Source organism: Entelurus aequoreus, linkage group LG27, assembly GCF_033978785.1.
Source record: "Entelurus aequoreus isolate RoL-2023_Sb linkage group LG27, RoL_Eaeq_v1.1, whole genome shotgun sequence".
In the NCBI taxonomy this organism is placed as follows: Eukaryota; Metazoa; Chordata; class Actinopteri; order Syngnathiformes; family Syngnathidae; genus Entelurus; species Entelurus aequoreus.
Genome location: NC_084757.1, coordinates 1728267 through 1744908, shown reverse-complemented (window position 1 = coordinate 1744908; position 16642 = coordinate 1728267). Strand labels below are relative to the sequence as shown.

Below are 16642 nucleotides of genomic sequence, written 5' to 3'. Positions count from 1 at the left end.
GTTATTTCATATGTTGACCAGAGGGGTAGCACTTTTAAAACGACACACAGTCAATTTGAAAAATCCCTCCTTTTTGGGACCATACCCTCATACGGACAAAAGTCATCATTTTACTAAAAAAATGTCAGTTTTACAAAACCAACAAAAAAAAAAGGCAATATTGTGCTAAAAGTCAGAATTTTATATGACAAATGTCACCATTTCGCATTAAAAAGAAATAATTTTCCAAAAAAGTCATAATTTTACAAGTACAGTAAATATTGCAATATTATTGTTTTACTTTCTTTTTTATTCAAGAAAATGTTTTTAATTTATTTATCTTATTTTATTTGATTCATTTTTTTAAAAAGTACCTTATCCTCACCATACCTGGTTGTCCAAATTAGGCATAATAATGTGTTAATTCCACGACTGCATATATCGGTTGATATCGGTATCGGTAATTAAAGAGTTGGACAATATCGGCATATCGGATATCGGCAAAAAGCCATTATCGGACATCCCTACTTAAAATGTTGAAAATTTTATAAAAAGAGTCGTCATTTTACTCGACAAAAGTCACAATTTTATAAGAAAACTTAAAAAATGTTGGCAATAGTATAATAATAATAATAATTGGAATTTTACTAAGCAAAATGATGACAAAAGTCATAATTCTACTCAAAAAATGTCGGTTTTACAAAAACAAAAACAAAAATGGCAATATTGTGATAAAAGTCAGAATTTTATATGACAAATGTCACCATTTCGCATTAAAAATGAATCATTTTACATTAAAAAGTCATAATTTTCACAAAAAAGTCATAATTTTACGAGTAAACATTGCAATATTACAGAAACAGAAAGAATATGAGAAATTGTTCCCAATTTTCTAAGAAAAAAATTGACACATTGTGAGAAAAAAACTGCTTTTAGTTCATTTATTTTTTGTTTGTAATTGGTTTTTAATCATTATTTACTTCAAGTTACTACAGTATGTCTCTATATACATATTTATTTTATTTTTTTTAAATTAATTTTGGCCAAAGGGGGCACATTTTAATTTCTTACACACACTTGTTATTACATATGTTGGCCAGAGGGGGAGCACTTCAAATTTTTACGCACACTTGTTATTTCATATGTTGACCAGAGGGGTAGCACTTTTAAAACGACACACAGTCAATTTGAAAAATCCCTCCTTTTTGGGACCATACCCTCATACGGACAAAAGTCATCATTTTACTAAAAAAAATGTCAGTTTTACAAAACCGACAAAAAAAAAATGGCAATATTGTGCTAAAAGTCAGAATTTTATATGACAAATGTCACCATTTCGCATTAAAAAGTAATAATTTTCCAAAAAAGTAATAATTTTACAAGTACAGTAAATATTGCAATATTATTGTTTTACTTTCTTTTTTATTCAAGAAAATGTTTTTAATTTATTTATCTTATTTTATTTGATTCATTTTTTTAAAAAGTACCTTATCCTCACCATACCTGGTTGTCCAAATTAGGCATAATAATGTGTTAATTCCACGACTGCATACATCGGTTGATATCGGTATCGGTAATTAAAGAGTTGGACAATATCGGCATATCGGATATCGGCAAAAAGCCATTATCGGACATGCCTAGTAATCATAGAACTGAATGGTGTGGTGTGGTGTGGCCATAACATTTAGCAGCAGAAGTCATCAAAAAGAGAAGAAAATTGAACATACCTGACTTTCAGACGAGGTGGTGGCAAGTTCGACAACACAACACAACACAACACGGCCCCTGAAACAACAACAACACAACTTTCAGTCAGGAGCGTACAAAGACAAAGACTTGTCCAATCTCAGGTGGCAAAAGTTTGTGGTTTACTTGCAGGAAGTTGGCGTTTCAAGCGCGCGGCGGTGCGAAACTTAAACTAACTTTTGACTGCGGGGGATAAATGGAAAAGACCATAATTGTGAGGGAAATTTCTATTTGTGGTGCGGGAATGTCCTACATTCTCCTTGGGTGGGGGTGGGAGGATTTCTCTTTTGGTCTCCAGGGGCCCCGAGATGTGTTGTTCTTGCTGAGGAAGCCTTTTGTTGCCGTAAATTGACAGTGTCAGTTTCCCACGTTGCCGCGTGTACTGTGGGGAAGCGCCGTACCAGCGCGTCACTCAATCTGACAGTTCTTGTTTTTTTATACGCTTTTTCAAAAGGAGAGAGGTGGGTGGGGGGGCCCTACCTTTTTTTTTTCCTCACTCTGAACTTGGGAGGCGAGGAAGGAATTAATACACCTACGTTTCCCTTTAGGACGCCAACACGCTTGGTGCTGCATGTTAATTACTGCTTGCATGGCATCCTGGCCTCCTGCGCACTTTTTAGCAAGTAGGAGGAGCACACCAGGACTTTTTCCTCAACTTTATTTCCAACACTTCTTAGGATACCAGACAATACAAAAAAAATAAAATAAAATACAAAGTACAGACGGTAGCAAGCGCGGCAATATTTATTGTTCGTATGTTTCCGGATAAATAAAAGCAATATCTAATATTTCCATGCTTAAAAGGTGAAAAACAACTTCCACATTTATTCATTTAATCAAAGAAAAAGGGGGAAACAATCCTTTTTATTATTTAATTTATTATGTCTATTTGTAAAAAAATATATATATAATAGTAAGTAAACCATTTTATACATATATATTCAATATTTTATCTTTTTGTTTATTTATTTTTTTAATTAATTGAACTGCTTTCATTTATTAAACATGTTCTGAGGTTATTTTTGGATGAAAAACACAAATCATTTGAAAAGGTTGTCATCAACCTGCAGCATTTTTTTTAACCTTAATTAAGTATTTTAGTAGTAGTAGTAAGAGTTACTAGTTAGAAGTAGTAATAATAATAATGTCTAGTTTCCATAAATTAGTGTTGTATTGCCCAAATTAATCTTACAGGATTTAACTGCTTAATTAATTAAATATATTTTTAATTGAATTAAAATTAAATATTTTGGTTTAATATTTAATTTTATATATTTGTAGTTGCATTCATTGTGCATTTTAATATTATTAGTATTAGCAGTGTTACTGTTTATTCTATAAATCTTTGGGTGGCAGTATTGTTATTGTTTATTCTTCAAATATTTTAGAAGTGGTTGTAGTAGCTTCTGATATTTTTTATTAAATATGTAGTTATATTAATGTCTTGTTTCCATAAATTAGTGTTTTATTGCCCAAATTAAGCTTACAGCATTTAACTGCTTAATTAATTAAATATATTTTTAATTGAATTAAAATTAAATATTTTGGTTCAATATTTAATTTTACATATTTGTAGTTGCATTCATTGTGCATTTTAATATTATTAGTATTAGCAGTGTTACTGTTTATTCTATAAATCTTTGGGTGGCAGTATTGTTATTGTTTATTCTTAAAATATTTTAGAAGTGGTTGTAGTAGCTTCTGATATTTTTTATTAAATATGTAGTTATATGAATGTCTTGTTTCCATAAATTAGTGTTTTATTGCCCAAATTAAGCTTACAGCATTTAACTGCTTAATTAATTAAATATATTTTTAATTGAATTAAAATTAAATATTTTGGTTTAATATTTAATTTTATATATTTGTAGTTGCATTCATTGTGTATTTTAATATTATTAGTATTAGCAGTGTTACTGTTTATTCTATAAATCTTTGGGTGGCAGTATTGTTATTGTTTATTCTTAAAATATTTTAGAAGTGGTTTTAGTATCTTCTGATATTTTTTATTAAATATGTAGTTATATTAATGTCTTGTTTCCATAAATTTGTGTTGCATTGCCCGAATTAAGCTTACAGCATTTAACTGCTTAATTAATTAAATATATTTTTAATTCAATTAAAATTAAATATTTAATTTTACATATTTGTAGTTGCATTCATTGTGTATTTTATTAATATTATTAGTATTAGTAGTGTTACTGTTTATTCTATAAATATTTGGGTAGCAGTATTAAATGTGTAGATATTAATATCTTGTTTCCATAAATTAGTGTTGTCCTGCCCAAAATTAGCAAACAGCATTTACCTGCTTCATTAATTAAATGTATTTTTTATTCAATTAAAATTAAATATTTTTTGGGTTAATATTTAATTTAAAATGTATATATTCATTGTGTATTTTATTAGCAGTATTAGTATTAGTAGTGTTACTGTTTATTCTGTACATTTTTGGGTAATAGTATTATTGTTTATTAAAATATTTTAGTAGGAGTAGTAGCATTTGTTATTTTTTAAGGATTAAATATGTTGTTATATTAATGTCTTGTTTCCATAAATTAGTGTTGTCTTGCCCAAAATTAGCTAACAGCATTTAACTGCTTCATTAATTAAATTGATTTTTTATTAAATAAAATTTATTAAATTAGTAGTAGTAGTAGTTATTAGTTAGAAGTAGTAGTTATTTTGTATTAAATACTTTAACATAATAATGTTTAGTTTCCATAAATTAGCGTTGTATTGCCCAAATTAAGCTTACAGCATTTAACTGCTTAATTAATTAAATATATTTTTAATTGAATTAAAATTAAATATTTATATATTATAAATATTATAGTCTTGAAGTGTTTTTATGAACTTGTCATTAGTCTTTTTAGCGTTTTTATGAACTTGTCATTAGCCTTTTAAGTGTTTTTATGAACTTGTCATTATTCTTTTAAAGTGTTTTTATGAACTTGTCGTTAGTCTTTTAAGTGTTTTTATGAACTTGTCATTAGTCTTTTAAGTGTTTTTATGAACTTGTCATTAATCTTTTAAGTGTTTTTATGAACTTGTCATTAATCTTTTAAGTGTTTTTATGAACTTGTCATTAGCCTTTTAAGTGTTTTTATGAACTTGTCATTAGTCTTTTAAGTACTTTTATGAACTTGTCATTAGCCTTTTAAATGTGTTTATGAACTTGTCATTAGCCTTTTAAGTGTGTTTATGAACTTGTCATTAGTCTTTTAAGTGTTTTTATGAACTTGTCATTAGCCTTTTAAGTGTTTTTATGAACTTGTCATTAGCCTTTTAAGTGTTTTTATGAACTTGTCATAAGCCTTTTAAGTGTTTTTATGAACTTGTCATTAGTCTTTTAAGAGTTTTTATGAACTTGTCATTAGTCTTTTAAATATTTTTCTGAACTTGTCATTAGCCTTTTAAGTATTTTATGAACTTTTTTTTAACAGTGTATGAATTCAGTGTCGAAAAATGAACTGCTTCAAAAAGTAAGACTCACTTTCGGTCCATTAAAGGCCTACTGAAAGCCACTACTACCGACCACGCAGTCTGATAGTTTATATATCAATGATGAAATCTTAACATTATAACACATGCCAATACGGCCGGGTTAACTTATAAAGTGACATTTTAAATTTGCCGCAAAACTTCCGGTTCGAAACGCCTCTGAGGATGACGTATGCGCGTGACGTAGCCCGGCGAACACGGGTATGCCTTCCACATTGAAGCCAATACGAAAAAGCTCTGTTTTCATTTCATAATTCCACAGTATTCTGGACATCTGTGTTCGTGAATCTGTTGCAATCATGTTCATTGCATTATGGAGAAAGAAGCTGAGCAAGCAAAGAAGAAAGTTGTCGGTGCGAAATGGACGTATTTTTCGAACGTAGTCAGCAACAACAGTACACAGCCGGCGCTTCTTTGTTTACATTCCCGGAAGATGCAGTCAAGATGGAAGAACTCGGATAACAGAGACTCTAACCAGGAGGACTTTTGACTTCGATACACAGACGCCTGTAGAGAACTGGGACAACACAGACTCTTACCAGGATTACTTTGATTTGGATGACAAAGACGCAGACGTGCTACTGTGAGTATGCAGCTTTGGCTTCTAAACATTTGATCGCTTGACCGTATGTGCGCAACTTTTTTTTGCGTATGTACGTAACTTTTTTAAAATATATAAGCTTTATGAACCTTGGGTTAGGTGAACGGTCTTTTGGGCTGAGTGATTGTGTGTGTTGATCAGGTGTTTGAATTGTATTGGCGTGTTCTATGGAGCTAGGAGCTAGCAGAGGAGCTAGGAGCTAGCATAACAAACACGCAGGTGTTTTTATGCAGGATTAATTTGTGGCATATTAAATATAAGCCTGGTTGTGTTGTGGCTAATAGAGTATATATATGTCTTGTGTTTATTTACTGTTGTAGTCATTCCCAGCTGAATATCAGGTCACCCCCGGCTCTCACAGCATCTTCCCTATCTGAATAGCTTCAACTCCCCACTAGTCCTTCACTTGCACTTTACTCATCCACAAATCTTTCATCCTCGCTCAAATTAATGGGGAAATTGTCGCTTTCTCGGTCCGAATCTCTCTCACTTCATGCGGCCATCATTGTAAACAATAGGGAACTTTGCGTATATGTTCAACTGACTACGTCACGCTACTTCCGGTAGGGGCAAGCCTTTTTTTTATCAGATACCAAAAGTTGCAATCTTTATCGTCGTTGTTCTATACTAAATCCTTTCAGCAAAAATATGGCAATATCGCGAAATGATCAAGTATGACACATAGAATAGATTTGCTATCCCCGTTTAAATGAAAAAAATTCATTTCAGTAGGCCTTTAAGGCTGAAGCAATCGATCCTGTCCCAGAAGCAGCCAATGAGGTGTCAAGTTTGAAGTCACGTGACAGGAGTCTTGCAAAACAGCATACTGAATTTTTATAATTTCAGTGTAAAAAAACTTCAGTGTTAAAAAAATAAATACATTCTAGTTTGAAGTCACGTGACATGAGTCTTGAAAACAGCAAACTAAATTTTAATAATTTCAGTGTAAAAAATTTTTTTTAAAATAAATAAAGTTTGAGGTCACGTGACACAAGTCTTGCAAAACAGCATACTGAATTGTATCTTCCGTTTATTTACAGTCATGATGTTGGCTTACATTCATATTAGCTTACATTTGTTTACATTTATGATGCCAGCTTAAGTATATTTACATTCATGAAGTTGCCTTGCATACTGTATATTTGCATTCATGTTAGCTTACGTTTATTTACAATTATGTAAGCTTATGTTTATTTACGTTCAGTGTGCTTTGTGTGATGTTCATTGTTTACACATGTTATCAATTTGCATACAGTCCTGCATAGTTTGTAAAACAATCACCACCAAAGTTGGTCTTATTGTTATTGTTATTATTATTATTATTATTATTATTATTATGCATTATTCTGTCGTTTGTTTACCTGCACTTTGGGTAAAACAATAAGTAACTAGATTTTGGTCAAATGAGTGAATTGTGTTGCGTTCGAGTGCTGCTGGGACAAAAATGAGGGTAATTGGCCTTAATGGCCTTCTTCTTTTTCTGCTATTTTTATGAGCAGGAATATAAAGGCGCGTTTGAGTCAGCACACATGACGTCTCCATGGAGACTTGGCGAGTGCTCTGCGGTGGACGGCCTGATTGGGTCCTAATGTGGGCAGCCTGAAAAGGTAGATGGGAGGAAGCCCATGAAAAATGTATACACACCTTGCGCCTGCAGGCCTGTATTTATAGACTTCCTATACGGCTAAGTATGTGCAGGTACAGCTCGGCGAGTGACACGCTAAAGAAAGCCCTGGACTGCAGGTAGAAAGTACTGGAAACATCCGGGCTCACTTGAGAGGTCGTGTTGCATAACGGACATCTAAAAAGTCTGTTCAAATATGTCAGCAAGGCCCGGATATTACATTTAACATTATTCACTGAGTGAGTATCTGTGGCGGTCCACATTTGTTTGTGGCCAAAAAACTAATATTGATGTTTGTTGCCAAAACGAGTGTCTTGTTGTTCCGTTTACCCTGTCACTGCATGTCTGCTCTTGGGCGAATGTACCAAATGTATCTGTGGCGGTCCAGATTTGTTTGTGGTGAAAAAACTGCTTTTTGCCAAAACGAGTGTATTACTGTTCCGTTTACCCTGTCTCTGCATGTCTGTTCTTGGGTGAATGTACCAAATGTATTTGTGGTGGTCCAGATTTGTTTGTGGCCAAAAAACTAATATTGATGTTTGTTGCCAAAACGAGTGTCTTGTTGTTCCGTTTACCCTGTCACTGCATGTCTGTTCTTGGGCACGTTGTACCAAATTTATCTGTGGCGGTCCAGATTTGTTTGTGGCGAAAAAACTAATATTGATGTTTGTTGCCAAAACGAGTGTCTTGCTGTTCCCCGTCCACCCTGTCACTGCATGTCTGCTCTTGGGTGAATGTACCAAATGTATCTGTGGCGGTCCAATTTGTTTGTGGCGAAAAAACTGTTTTTTTTTGCCAAAACGAGGGTATTGCTGTTTCGTTTAGCCTGTCACAACATGTCTGTTCTTGGGCACGTTGTACCAAATTTATCTGTGGCGGTCCAGATTTGTTTGTGGCGAAAAACCTAATATTGATGTTTGTTGCCGAAACGGGTGTCTTTTTATTCCGTCTACCCTGTCACTGCATGTCTGCTCTTGGGTGAATGCACCAAATTTATATGTGGCGGTCCAGATTTGTTTGTGGCAAAAAAACTAATGTTTTTTGCCAAAATGAGTGTATTACTGTTTTGTTTACCCTGTCACAGCATGTCTGTTCTTGGGCAGGTTGTACTAAATTTATCTGTGGCGGTCCAGATTTGTTTGTGGCGAAAAAACTAATATTGATGTTTGTTGCCAAAACGAGTGTCTTGTTGTTCCGTCTACCCTGTCACTGCATGTCTGCTCTTGGGTGAATGTACCAAATTTATATGTGGCGGTCCAGATTTGTTTGTGGCGAAAAAACTGTTTTTTGCCAAAACGAGTGTATTACTGTTTTGTTTACCCTGTCACAGCATGTCTGTTCTTGGGCACGTTGTACCAAATGTATCTGTGGCGGTTCAGATTTGTTTGTGGCCAAAAAACTAATATTGATGTTTGTTGCCAAAACGAGTGTCTTGTTGTTCCGTCTACCCTGTCTCTGCATGTCTGCTCTTGGGTGAATGTACCAAATTAATATGTGGCGGTCCAGATTTGTTTGTAGCAAAAAAACTAATGTTTTTTGCCAAAACGAGAGTATTACTGTTTTGTTTACCCTGTCACTGCATGTCTGTTCTTGGGTGAATGTACCAAATGTATCTGTGGCGGTCCAGATTTGTTTGTGGCAAAAAAACTAATGTTTTTTGCCAAAACGAGTGTATTACTGTTTTGTTTACCCTGTCACAGCATGTCTGTTTTTGGGCAGGTTGTACCAAATTTATCTGTGGCGGTCCAGATTTGTTTGTGGTCAAAAAACTAATATTGATGTTTGTTGCCAAAACAAGTGTCTTGTTGTTCCGTCTACCCTGTCTCTACATGTCTGCTCTTGGGCGAATGTACCAAATGTATCTGTGGTGGTCCAGATATGTTTGTGGCAAAATAAGTGTTTTTTGCCAAAACGAGGGTATTGCTGTTTCGTTTACCCTGTCACAACATGTCTGTTCTTCAGCAGGTTGTACCAAATGTATCTGTGGCGGTCCAGATTTGTTTGTGGCGAAAAAACTGTTTTTTGCCAAAACGAGTATATTACTGTTTTGTTTACCCTGTCACTGCATGTCTGTTCTTGGGCAGGTTGTACCAAATGTATCTGTGGCGGTCCAGATTTGTTTGTGGCCAAAAGACTAATATTGATGTTTGTTGCCAAAACAAGTGTCTTGTTGTTCCGTCTACCCTGTCACTGCATGTCTGCTCTTGGGTGAACGTATAAAAATGTTCCGTGGCGGTCCAGATATGTTTGTGGCGAAAAAACAAATATTGATTTTTGTTGCCGAAACAAGAGTCTTGCTGTTCCGTCTACCCTGTCACTGCATGTCTGTTCTTGGGCAGGTTGTATGACATTTATCTGTGGTGGTCCAGATTTGTTTGTGGCTAAAAAACAAACATTGATACTAGTTGCTAAAATGAGTGTCTGACCGATCCGTCTACCCTGTCACTGCATGTCTGTTCTTGGGCTAGTTGTACCCAATTTATCTGTGGCGGTCTAGATTTGTCGGTGGCGAAAATACAAATACTGTTGGTTGTTGCTAAAATAAGTGTCTTGTTGTTCCGTCTACCCTGTCACTGTATGTCTGCTCTTGGGTGAATGTACCAAATTTCTGTGGCGGTCCACATTGGTTTGTGGCGAAAAAACTAATGTTTGTTGCCGAAACAAGAGTCTTGCTTTTCCATCTACCCTGTCACTGCATGTCTGTTCTTGGGCAGGTTGTACTAAATTTATCTGTGGCGGTCCAAATTTATTTGTGGCGAAATAACAAATATTGATGTTTGTTGCCAAAATTAGTGTCTTGTTGTTTCGTCTACCCTGTCACTGCATGTCTGCTTTTGGGTGAATGGACCAAATGTATCTGTGGCGGTCCAGATTTGTTTGTGGCGAAAAAACTAATGTTTTTTGCCAAAACGAGTGTCTTGCTGTTCTGTCTACCCTGTCTCTGCATGTCTGCTCTTGGGTGAATGTACCAAATGTATCTGTGGCGGTCCAGATTTGTTTGTGGCGAAAAAACAAATGTTTTTTGCCAAAACAAGTGTCTTGCTGTTCTGTCTACCCTGTCTCTGCATGTCTGCTCTTGGGTGAATGTACCAAATGTATCTGTGGCGGTCCAGATTTGTTTGTGGCGAAAAAACTAATATTGATGTTTGTTGCGGAAACTAGAGTCTTGCTGTTCCGTCTACCCTGTCTCTGCATGTCTGTTCTTGGGCTAGTTGTACCCAATTTATCTGCGGCGGTCTAGATTTGTCTGTGGCGAAAATACAGATACTGTCGATTGTTGCTAAAACGAGTGTCTTTTTGTTCCGTCTACCCTGTCACTGCATGTCTGTTCTTGGGCAGGTTGTACCAAATGTATCTGTGGCGGTCTAGATTTGTTTGTGGCGAAACGAGCGCTCCCAACAAAGGAAAGTTACAAGAGGGTTGACTTGAATGTGTGGGACCTCAACACAAGTGACCTCCAACCTGACACTCGTGAGCCTGAGCTGTCAGAGGGTGTGGTAAAGGGGTGGCACGCACTCCATCCACAATGCAGGCTACCACACAATTGACTTTAATCCGCTAACGAAGCCTTTTGTGGGCCGAGCCACTAAGTGAGGACTAAAGGCGCCACGCGAGCAGAGAAGCTTTTCCTCCTGATGCTCCGAAACATGGCGGCTGTGTGCGAGGTCCCTCCACCTCTGTGAGGGCATTAAGTCTCAATCTTGCAGCATTAAAGCTCTTTACGTAAATACACACTCTCCATTTGGCTAAGCCCCGGCTTTCGCTTTTGTTTGGTTTCCGTGTCCTCTGTGGAATCCAACGCTGGTTCATCAAGAACCCAGCCGGCGTCAGACGGATGCGATTCGACCGACGCCAAAGTCAGTCACTTCTCAGCGCATCTATCGCCAATTTCACAAAGTACAGGAAGTTGAACTGGACAATTAAATCACATTTTCCTCTCAATATCAGCTTCCCATCGTCATAAAAATCTATTAAGTAGTTTGTGCACACCTTCGCTAGCAGCAGGTGTTGGCTTTCAAAACACCAATGGCGCACCAGTTTTAAAATCTCTGCAAAGTGTCCACAGTGTCTCATTACACCAGTTTTAAAATCTCTGCAAAGTGTCCACAGTGTCTCATTACACCAGTTTTAATATCTCTGCAAAGTGTCCACAGTGTCATTACACCAGTTTTAAAATCTCTGCAAAGTGTCCATAGTGTCTCATTACACCAGTTTTAAAATCTCTGCAAAGTGTCCATAGTTTCTCATTACACCAGTTTTAAAATATCTGCAAAGTGTCCATAGTGTCTCATTACACCAGTTTTAAAATCTCTGCAAAGTGTCCATAGTGTCTCATTACACCAGTTTTAAAATCTTTGCAAAGTGTCCATAGTGTCTCATTACACCAGTTTTAAAATCTCTGCAAAGTGTCTCATTACACCAGTTTTAAAATCTCTGCAAAGTGTCCATAGTGTCTCATTACACCAGTTTAAAATCTCTGCAAAGAGTCCATAGTGTCTCATTACACCAGTTTTAAAATATCTGCAAAGTGTCCACAGTGTCTCATTACACCAGTTTTAAAATATCTGCAAAGTGTCCACAGTGTCTCATTACACCAGTTATAAAATATCTGCAAAGTGTCCACAGTGTCTCATTACACCAGTTATAAAATATCTGCAAAGTGTCCACAGTGTCTCATTACACCAGTTTTAAAATCTCTGCAAAGTGTCCATTGTGTCTCATTACCCCGGTTTTAAAATCTCAGCAGTGTCCATAGTGTCTCATTACACCAGTTTTAAAATCTCTGCAAAGAGTCCATAGTGTCTCATTACACCAGTTTTAAAATCTCTGCAAAGTGTCCATAGTGTCTCATTACACCAGTTTTAAAATCTCTGCAAAGTGTCCATAGTGTCTCATTTCACCAGTTTTAAAATCTCTGCAAAAAAGTCCATAGTGTCTCATTACACCAGTTTTAAAATCTCTGCAAAGTGTCCATAGTGTCTCATTAGACCAGTTTTAAAATCTTTGCAGTGTCCACAGTGTCTCATTACACCAGTTTTAAAATCGCTGCAAAGTGTCCACAGTGTCTCATTACACCAGTATTAAAATATCTGCAAAGTGTCCATAGTGTCTCATTACACCAGTTTTAAAATCTCTGCAAAGTGTCCACAGTGTCTCATTACACCAGTATTAAAATATCTGCAAAGTGTCCATTGTGTCTCATTACCCCGGTTTTAAAATCTCAGCAGTGTCCATAGTGTCTCATTACACCAGTTTTAAAGTCTCTGCAAAGAGTCCATAGTGTCTCATTACACCAGTTTTCAAATCTCTGCAAAGTGTCCATAGTGTCTCATTACACCAGTTTTAAAATCTCTGCAAAGTGTCCATAGTGTCTCATTTCACCAGTTTTAAAATCTCTGCAAAAAAGTCCATAGTGTCTCATTACACCAGTTTTAAAATCTCTGCAAAGTGTCCATAGTGTCTCATTAGACCAGTTTTAAAATCTTTGCAGTGTCCACAGTGTCTCATTACACCAGTTTTAAAATCGCTGCAAAGTGTCCACAGTGTCTCATTACACCAGTATTAAAATATCTGCAAAGTGTCCACAGTGTCTCATTACACCAGTTTTAAAATATCTGCAAAGTGTCCACAGTTTCTCATTACACCAGTTGTAAAATATCTGCAAAGTGTCCACAGTGTCTCATTACACCAGTTTTAAAATCTCTGCAAAGTGTCCATTGTGTCTCATTACACCAGTTTTAAAATCTCAGCAAAGTGTCCATAGTGTCTCATTACACCAGTTTTAAAATCTCTGCAAAGTGTCCACAGTGTCTCATTGGAAGTGTGCTGCTATGGAAACGGGCATCAATGCGACCAAGAATTAGTTCCGGCAATGATAAAAATGATCAAAATAGGGTAATTACTGTACATATTAGATATTGTTATGAAGGTGTCTGTTACTACATTATATATATACTTGCAGTGTGTATATTGTACATATCACATATTGTTATGAAGGTGTCTGTTACTACATGATATATATATACTTGCAGTGTGTATATTGTACATATTACATATTGTTATGAAGGTGTCTGTTACTACATTATATATATATATATATTTGCAGTGTTTTTAAAAAACGGAGGGTTTTAAAGTTGTTTTAGAGACTTTGAAGGCTACAAGTGTGACTCAGTCGCATCTTCCAAGCGTTTTTTTAGCATTTTTACAGCCCTAAAAAATAAATAAAACACGTGTTCTTTTTTTGTTTATATAATGATTGTGAACGATAGGGTAAATTGTAGGAAAAAAAAATGAAATAAAAGTGCAGTTCCCCTTTAAATGAAGACCTGCAAGGATGCACTTCCCCAATCTATTTGTAATAAACCGCAGTTGTGCAATTAAAGGTTGAAAGAGTGAAAAGTTTCCTGAGGACGACGACGACTGATGGCGAGCGGAGACTTGTTATGCTGATAAATGTTTGTCCTATATCAAACAACAGCAGACGTAAGCGCTGGCTGATGTCTGGGCGGGCTGAGGCGAGGTCCCAGGTGTAAACACTGACACGCTCACAGCCCAGACAATGATTTGGGTCAGTGGGTAATTGCGTTCCGCGACCACGGGGGACTTGTTGGCAATTAATCCCGCCGCCGCCGCCGAGCCCGCTGAAATATGCAGACGTCCCGTTTGCCGGCGGCCTGATGAACGCAGCTCTTTCTAGGCGTGAAAGCTGTGACAAACGCTGACATGTTTGACTCAGCATGGCGTCTTATGACACCAGTGGAATGTTGCGGGACAGAAAAAGGGTCTCTATTTGACGCTCGCGCCATCCTAAGTCTTCCTGCTCAGTAGAAAAATCCTCTTTTTCCCCGACTAATCATTGAAACCTTCTAGCGTTTATAGAAAACACAAGTGCTGTGCAAAGTGAAAATCATGAGAACGTATGACGTATGCGCGGGACATAACCAGTGAAACAGAAGTATCGGTACACCATTGAATCCAATACAAAATAGCTCTGTTTTCATCTCATAATTCCACAGTATTCTGGACATCTGTGTTCGTGAATCTTTGGCAATTTGTTGAAGACTGCAAAGAAGAAAGTTGTAGGTGGGATCGGTGTTTTAGCGGCAGACTACAGCAACACAACCAGGAAGACTTTGACTCGGATAGCAGACGCGCTAGCCGACGCTAGCCACCGACCGCACGGATGATCGTGGTGAAGTCCTTCGTCCTTCCGTCGATCGCTGGAACGCAGGTGAGCACGGGTGTTGATGAGCAGATGAGGGCTGGCTGGCGTAGGTGGAGCGCTAATGTTTTTTATCATAGCTCTGTGAGGTCCCGTTACTAAGTTAGCTACAATGGCGTCGTTAGAAACAGCATTTTTAAGCTTCGCCAAGCTAGAAAGCATTAACCGTGTAGTTACATGTCCATGGTTTAATAGTATTGTTGATTTTCTGTCTATCCTTCCAGTCAGGGGTTTATGTATTTTGTTTCCATCTGCATTTGAGCCCGATGCTATCACGTTAGCTCCAATGGCGTCGTTAGCAACAGCATTTTTAAGCTTCGCCAGGCTGGAAAGCATTAACCGTGTATTTACATGTCCATGGTTTAATAGTATTGTTGATCTTCTGTCTATCCTTCCAGTCAGGGGTTTTATCATTTTGTTTCTATATGCAGTTAAGCACGATGCTATCACGTTAGCTCCGTAGCTAAAGTGTTTCGTCGATTTATTGTCGTGGAGATAAAAGTCACTGTGAATGTCCATTTCGCGTTCTCGACTCTCATTTTCAAAAGGATATAGTATCCGATGTGGTTTAAAATACAAATCTGTGATCCACAATAGAAAATGAGAGAGTGTAGAATCCAATGAGTCAGCTTGTACCTAAGTTACGGTCAGAGCGAAAAAAGATATGTATTTCTCTGCATTCTAGTCCGTCACTCTAACGTTCCTCATCCACAAATCTTTCATCCTCGCTCAAATTAAATGGGGTAATCGTCGCTTTTTTCCGAATCGCTCTAGCTGCATTGAAAACAATAGGAAAATATGAGGAGGCGATCAACTGACTACGTCACGCTACTTCCGGTAGGGGCAAGGCTTTTTTTTTTTTATCAGAGACCAAAAGTTATGAACTTTATCGTCGTCGTTCTATACTAAATCCTTTCAGCAAAAATATGGCAATATCGCGAAATGATCAAGTATGACACATAGATTGGATCTGCTATCCCCGTTTAAATAAAAAAAATTCATTTCAGTAGGCCTTTAAGATCGCTAACTTCACACCTTAAAGTCCAATTTTCTTGACTCGGGTGCTCTGATCCGTAATCGAGCACGGTACATTTTGGAGGTGGGACTATTGTAGGCTGACCATATTGTGAAATCCCAAAAAGAGGACGCATATACCGTACTTTTCGGACTATAAGTCACAGTGACTTCACCATAAAAGTGGGTGACATTGTTATCACCAGGAAAGATGAGGTCACCTACCTAGGTTCCATTCTAGAGGCTAACCTTTCCTGTCATAAAATGGCAACCAAGGTAATCAGAAAGGTCAACCAACGAGCGAGATTTCTCTACAGAATCTCCTCTCTGGTCAACAAAAGCACCTTGAGGATTCTGGCGGGAACTCTCGTTCAACCCTTTTTCGATTACGCATGCACCTCCTGGTACCCTAGCACCTCCAAAACCCTCAAATCTAAACTCCAAACATCTCAGAACAAGCTAGTCAGGTTACTTCTAGACCTCCACCCCAGATCCCACCTCACTCCTACCCACTTCTCTAACGTGGGCTGGCTCAAGGTGGAGGACAGAGTTAAACAACTTGCACTGAGCCTAGTCTATAAAATCCACTACACCTCCCTGATACCGAAGTACATGTCAAACTACTTCCTTAACGTAAATGACCGCCATAACCACAACACCAGGGGGAGCTCCACTAACCATGTTAAACCCAGATTCCGAACTAACAAAGGTCTTAACTAATTCTCTTTCTATGCCACATCAATGTGGAATGCGCTCCCAACAGGTGTAAAAGAAAGGGCATCTCTATCCTCCTTCAAAACCGCAATAAAAGTTCACCTCCAGGCAGTTACAACCCTAAACTAACACCCTCCCCGGATTGCTAATAATCAAATGTAAACAATCAAATGCAGATACTTTTTCTTATGCCTTCTGATCTCTCTCTCTCTCTCTCTCTCTATGTCCACTACTTGCT

General features: G+C 37.1%; 1 protein-coding gene across 1 annotated transcript in view; it reads right to left on the bottom strand.

Moving 5' to 3' along the window:
- The window catches only part of LOC133644068 (lipoma-preferred partner homolog), a 320875-nt gene that overhangs the window by 288533 nt on the left and 15700 nt on the right, over positions 1-16642 (bottom strand). Inside the window, exon 2 of the mRNA XM_062038391.1 lies at positions 1707-1764. The gene's annotated coding sequence lies outside the window, so the exon portion shown is untranslated. The remainder of the gene's footprint in view (positions 1-1706; positions 1765-16642) is intronic.